This window comes from Salmo salar, chromosome 09 (genome assembly GCF_965601325.2).
Source record: "Salmo salar chromosome 09, fSalSal1, whole genome shotgun sequence".
Classification (NCBI taxonomy): Eukaryota; Metazoa; Chordata; class Actinopteri; order Salmoniformes; family Salmonidae; genus Salmo; species Salmo salar.
The window spans coordinates 34,254,644-34,261,917 of record NC_138299.1 but is presented as its reverse complement, the minus strand read 5'-3'; positions in this window follow the sequence as shown (position 1 = coordinate 34,261,917).

Sequence of the window (7,274 nt, the reverse complement as noted above, 5' to 3'; positions counted from 1 at the left end):
TACTTCTATGTGTATTCCTTCTTTCCACTAGTTTCCAGTGGTAAATACCTCGTTATTCAGCTTGCATAATATATCCTTGATCAGGTTTAACAAATCGTTCTCTTAGATCTCAATATTAGCTAGTTTACTCTGGTAGTGCAGATACCCTATGTCATTTCGGACAAAGTCACTGAGGATTTAACAATTCCTAGGTGGCTTCTACTCCCAATTCCATAGAATAGTACCTATATCAGGGTTCTCTACACAACATTCTAAAGATAGGTCACCAGGTTAGGTCACCAGGTTAGAATACGCAATCAGATCTAGAGATCAATGTCCAAACCACACAAGAATCATAAAAATATTTCTCTGAAAGTAGCCTAGACGTCAATTCCCCAAATCCGTGAATAAAGACTTACTGACCTTTGTCTTGTAGGCTGGGAAAAGCAATGTAGGTTGGATCCCGTCACCGTCTCTGTCAACCTTAGATATTTACCGGCCTGTTATGGAACCCCAATTTCAGGGGACAGGTCTTTAATTAACGAGTCAATGACCCGCCCATGCACGGTTTTCGGCGTGTTACCTTAGGAAGACAGGGACAGATTTTTGGATCCGGCTCAAAGGACCAATTGATATGAGAATTATGTTCTCAATGTTAACTTCAATTAAAATACTCAGTCTGCCACCCAGAATGTGTAAGATTCTGGTTGAATAACACAGACGGAGGCCCAGCTTACAAGAATCAGACGTGTTTATTCAGGAGAGCGCTCTGCCTTCCATTGTACAGAAACATCATTATATACCAGGCTCCGTATTTACACACACACATACACACAAACATTAAGGCCCAGATCCCTTAACACTGTAGATCATTACCCAGCCGACAGTTTCATTCCTCTGAGATTAGGAAAACCTTGAGGGGGACTCCCTCTCATATCTTAAACCCTCAGAGTTCAAGCTAGGGCAGGTCAACCACAGTTTAACAGTTCTTGATGTTTACTTAAACACACACAGACACAAATTCTTTTCTTATCCTAGTCCAACCTCGTTATACTTATGTTTAACCCTTTAGTTACTCATTCTACATGTTATATAGACCACATCCCTAATAGTTAAGTTTCAGGGTAGAATTATTTAATCATTACATTCAAACATATAAATCCCTTAACAGAAAGCAAGGAAAGAAAGCATTTCCTCCTCCCTCAACAAAACACATTCTTTGACGTGAGGAATAAGGAAAACAATGCACATCTGTCTTTATATTCCTTTGACCTTTGTAACCGTGAGGCACATGCAATGAAAGTCATTCTGACAGCTACCAGCTCAGTGAAGGGACTGGCTGACCGTGTCTTGGGCAGAATGACAGGGGAGGCAAAAAGGCAGAGCGACCTGGAAAAAACTGGACTGGAGAGACCTGGACTAGACTGGATTGGAGAGACCTGGACTAGACTGGACTGGAGAGACCTGGACTAGACTGGATTGGAGAGACCTGGACTAGACTGGATTGGAGAGACCTGGACTAGACTGGATTGGAGACACCTGGACTAGGCTGGACTGGAGAGAAGAGGCAGACAGTAGAGAGGAGGAAAATGATGAAGGCTTCTTTCCAGAAAGTTAGATGACACATTCAGATTCCACTATAAATTAACTGACGTGATTTGACAAAAGTGTAAAAACAATACAATGACACAATGTTCTCTTCTAAAATGTGGCTGCCTGGCCATGTATTATAGCAGTATTGTTTATTCAGTCACATTACTTAGGCAACTGTCCTCTGCTGTCATTGCAATCAAGGGCTTGGAGGATTGAGTAACGGACAAACAGAGGATGAGCCTTACTGATCCGGTCCAAAGCAACACCACATCTAATCCACTGTTAATTAGCTCACAGAAAATGGTTCCAGCCATAAAAATCGCCTTATGTGAGAAAGTGAAGCTGAGTTAGTGATTGCTTAATACAGCTGAAAATCACGTCAGTAGGATAATTTTTTAGACATGAACGTTTTTCTTTAAGTGCATGGTAGCTCAATAAATCCATGAAATGGTTCACAGTCATATGTATATTTGGTTACGCTTTCTCAGATTTCTCAAGGTTAAATGTCAAATACACACAGGAGAGTATCTTGAATGTCAGCCCAAATGGACATCTGCTGAATCTGCAGAATGAATGAAAGAAATTCCTGAGGGATAATCTGAAACACATGGTCCTATGTTCCTATGGGACTTGAGCTGTAGTAGTAGTAGCTTTCTCAGGACGTCTGCTATTTGATATCCATCGGGACATGAGTCTTATCATTACATTGTCATACATAAGGCCTATTAAAGAGACTGGAAGTAGAACTAATCAACCAAAACATTTGTGCAAAGTGAGGCACATCGTTATTGGGTAATTTTTCTCAGTTGCAGTTTGATTTCTCGTCCTGGATTGGTCAAACTCGCTCTAAATAATTCATTTGACAGCCTTGGCAACAGAGCTATGTCATGAAAGTTCAGTTGATTGGCACAGAACATCAAGCTAAAATACCTTTTCACAGCTAAATGGTGAGAGATTTCTCTAACAACAGAAGGCAAATACTTTGATTCAGTCTACACGTCATTTAACTGCTACGGCCAATTCATACATCAGTGGTGTGTTTCACCCAAACTCTGGACTCTGTGATGAGCCTATAAAATAGCATGGCTATTGAAGCCAATTGAAGCACTAGAAAACAGGGACAAATTAGTATGAAAATAAAATATATATTTCAGAACTATTGTGTAGGTTGTGATGAATGTTAGTGAATGGCTCATTCATTATGTATAGTCAGATTATGAGATAAGTACAGCATTGCCTCATAAATCTAGTCACAGTCTCTTGGTATTACTATCATCAATAAACAAGTGTGCTGCCTACTTGAATAGCAATTAAACTCATGATGAGTGCATGCACGATATTATCACGTGATGATGTATGGAGTTTGATTGACTCTTCAGCACAGCGTACAAGCCGACCGCCATATAACCTTTAAACCTCCATATAGGCTTTAGTTCAATCAATAGCCATTAATTGAAATAATATACTTATGTGTAAAATGTTCATTCGAGCCAAAGTTGCCATGGAAACTCAACTGCAATTTATATCACTGTATAGGTCCCTTCATGTATTCATGTTGTATAAAAGCCTTTATAACTTCATGTTCTCTTTCACTGACCAGATCAAATGAAAACAAACTCAAATGTCACGCTTTATGCATCATGGATGTGTCATAGGGCAGATACGTGTTCTCACATCTGAATATATGGTTTCAAGTGCTGTACCATAAATACATGTTCAGCACAATGAATATATTGTCAGTCAGCCCGGAGCTGCTTATTACATGTATTTCTTTTGGTGTGCCAATCTGCCTCTGCTGAACTCTAATGATGTTGCCGCCTATCTAGCTCTCTGGGGGGTTGTTTGTCTCCATATATTACATTACAGCGTGTCTTCGATGTGAGACTGGGTGGAGGTTTAAGGTTGGAGAGTAAATCGGGAAAAGCAATCTTATAGCTGAGCTATAGCACTCTGTTCTGCTCTGACCTGAACATGACCTAGGCTGACAGCTTCCTCCTGATTGGATGGGGATGTTCCAGGCTCTATTCAATTCACATTGTGGAAGTTCAGCTTGACAGCGTGATTTAAATGTAAAAGGCAATGTTCTCACTTTAGCGGTAGTTCATGGTAAACGCTGCATATGTCGGCTGAATCGAAAATTACCTTCAGCTTTACGCCATGATTGAAATTTAAAAGTCAATGTTCCCGTTTTAGCTGAGACTGCATTCACGGTAAATGCTGCATATGTCGGCTCAATCGAAAATTACCTTTACATTTCTATCGTGGAATCTGTAACGCTTCAGCTTTCCAGACTGAACAGAGCCCCAAAAGCCTAAGAGATGGTCCTATTTGAAGGAACACGGCAGAAATTGATAAAGCAGACATTTCCATTGGACATTTGAGTAAATTGGACCAAATCTGAGAACATTCCTTGTCTCACCGTACAAAAGCCATAGATGATTAGTGAAATCTGTCCTCCACCCCCAGACATACCCGCAGGAATTTGGAGTGAAAATAGTGCCAACAGATTCAAAAAGGTTAAATACAGATTCAATTTATGTTGGCACTAATATAACTCCATATAGACATGCCTAAACCTTGCCATGTCTCTCTGATCAGTCCAGCTCTACAGCTGTATAGAAATGCATGGATCAAAACACATTTTCTTCCCTCCCCAATAACCTGTGCATGGTTGAATAAAAAAACAGATACTGTAAAATTGGTCACATAATTACTAAACAAGTTGTAGGAAAAACTGAAATGGATTTAAATTACTGGTACATTCAACCAAACTTGAAATTCTCTGCTGCAAGGCTCTATATACAGTTGAAGTCGATAGTTTACATACACCTTAGCCAAATACTTTTAAACTCAGTTTTCACAATTCCTGACATGTAATCCTAGTAAAAATTCCCTGTCTTACATCAGTTAGGATCACCACTTTATTTTAAGAATGTGAAATGTCCGAATAATATTAGAGAGAATTATTTATTTCAGCTAACTTGAGTCTAACGTTTCGGGTAGCCTTCCACAAGCTTCCTACAATAAGTTGGGTGAATTTTGTCCCATTCCTCCTGACACAGCTGGTATAACGTAGTCAGGTTTGTAGGCCTCCTTGCTCGCACACACTATTTCAGTTCTGCCCACAAATCTTCTATAGGATTGAGGTCAGGGCTTTGTGATGGCCACTCCAATACCTTGACTTGCTGTTAAGCCATTTTGCCACAACTTTGGAAGTATGCTTGGGGTCATTGTCCATTTGGAAGACCCATTTGCGACCAAGATTTAACTTCCTGACTGATGTCTTGAGATGTTGTTTCAATATATCCACCTAATTTTCTCCCCATGATGCCATCCATTTTGTGAAGTGCACCAGCCCCTCCTGCAGCAAAGCACCCCCACAACATGATGCTGCCACTCCCGTGCTTCACGGTTGGGATGGTGTTCTTCGGCTTGCAATCCTCACCCTTTTTCCTCCAAACATAACGATGGTCATTATGGCCAAGAAGTTCTATTTTTGTTTCATCAGACCAGAGGACATTTCTCCAAAAAGTATGATCGTTGTCCCCGTGTGCAGTTGCAAACCGTAGTCTGGCTTTTTTATGGCGGTTTTGGAGCAGTGGCTTCTTCCTTGCTGAGCGGACTTTCAGGTTATGTCGATATAGGACTCGTTTTACTGTGGATATAGATACTTTTGTACCTGTTTCCTCCAGCATCTTCACAAGGTCCTTTGCTGTTGTTCTGGGATTGATTTGCACTTTTCGCACCAAAGTACGTTCATCTCTAGGAGAAAGAACGCGTCTCCTTCCTGAGCGGTATGACGGCTGCATGATCCCATGGTGTTTATACTTGTGAACTATTGTTTGTACAGATGAACGTGATACCTTCAGGCATTTAGAAATTGCTCCCAAGGATGAACCAGACTTGTGGAGGTCTACAATTTTTTTTCTGAGGTCTTGGCTGATTTCTTTTGATTTTCCAATAATGTCAAGCAAAAAGGCACTGAGTTTGAAGGTAGGCCTTGAAATACATCCTCCAATTGACTCAAATGATGTCAATTGGCCTATCAGAAGCTTCTATAGCCATGACATAATTTTCTGTAATTTTCCAAGCTGTTTAAAGGCACAGTCAACTTAGTGTATGTAAACTTCTGACCCACTGGAATTGTGTTACAGTAGATTATAAGTGAAATAATCTGTCTGTAAACAATTGTTGTAAAAATGACTTGTGTCATGCACAAGGTAGATGTCCTATCCGACTTGCCAAAACTATAGTTTGTTAACAAGACATTTGTGGAGTGGTTGAAAAACTCCAACCTAAGTGTATGTAAACTTCCGACTTCAGCTGTAAATGCAAAGTACTACTACGGCACGGGGGGCTGCCAGGTCCCTCACAAAAGAGGTTTCTAAAGAACGGTTAAATTGCACCCTATTCCCTTTACAGTCTACTACACTTGTACTTGAGAGGTATAGACATGTTGAATGCACTGAGCTGGTTGTTTGAACTTCTGGCACACAGCTCGGACACCCATGCATGCCCCACAAGACATGCCACCAGAGGTCTCTTCACAGTCCCCAAGTCCAGAACAGACTATGGGAGGCGCACAGTAATACATAGAGCCATGACTACATGGAACTCTATTTCACATCAAGTAACTCATGCAAGCAGTAGATTTAAAAAACAGATAAAAATATACTTTATGGAACAGCGGGGACTGTGAAGCAACACAAAATGGGCACAGACGCATGCATACACACACATAACATACGCAATATACACACACGTACACATGGATTTTGTGTTGTAGATATGTGATAGTGGAGTAGGGGCCTGAGGGCACACACTTAGTGTGTTGTGAAATCTGTTGTAAATGTATTGTCATGTTTTTTTAAATTGCATAACTGCCTCAATTTGCTGGACCTCAGGAAGAGCTAATGGGGATCCATAATAAATCCAAATTGGATCAGGGTCCTTACTTAGAATGTCTGCTCACTTGTTCTCATGGCAACATACATACAGTACATACAACACTTTGATTTGTCTATTTCAGTGCCTTTTTTCATCAACAGACTACCCATTCTCTCTGCTGTTGTTAGTCTATTCTGTTATTTTCTTGTATTATATATACATTTAATATTTATACAGTATTTGTGTGGCTGATCTTGCCTATTGGTGTTATGTATTTTGTCATGTGTTCATGTTTTGTGCCGACCCCAGGAAGAGTAGCTGCTTCTTCTGCAACAGCTAATGGGGATCCTAATAAAATACCAAATAGTATGCTCTTGTATCTTTTCTTGTATGCTCTTGTCATTTGCTCATAACACTATATCAGTGGCTGACATGAAAAAAAAAATGGTGCTTTGCTTACTTTGAACAAATAGTACAGCTTATTAGGGAACGATGAGTAATTTGCCCTATGTAACCTGTAACGTGTGACCAACAATGCCTCATGTAAGGTTACAAGAAAATGTGCCGCTAAATGCAAAAGCTGACTCATCTCTCTTCAAATGTAATTTCAGGTTGTGTAATTTTGAGCCCTGATTGGAGTCCTTTAGGGCGGAACACAATTGGCCCAGTGTCGTCTGTCATTGTAAATAAGAATTTGCTCTTAACTGACTTGCCAAGTTAAATAAAGGTTACATTTTAAAAATGTAAACGTAACAATAACAATAGATACATTTTGAGGTCTGATCCAGTGAAAAGCTGCTTGCACAATGGCTGTG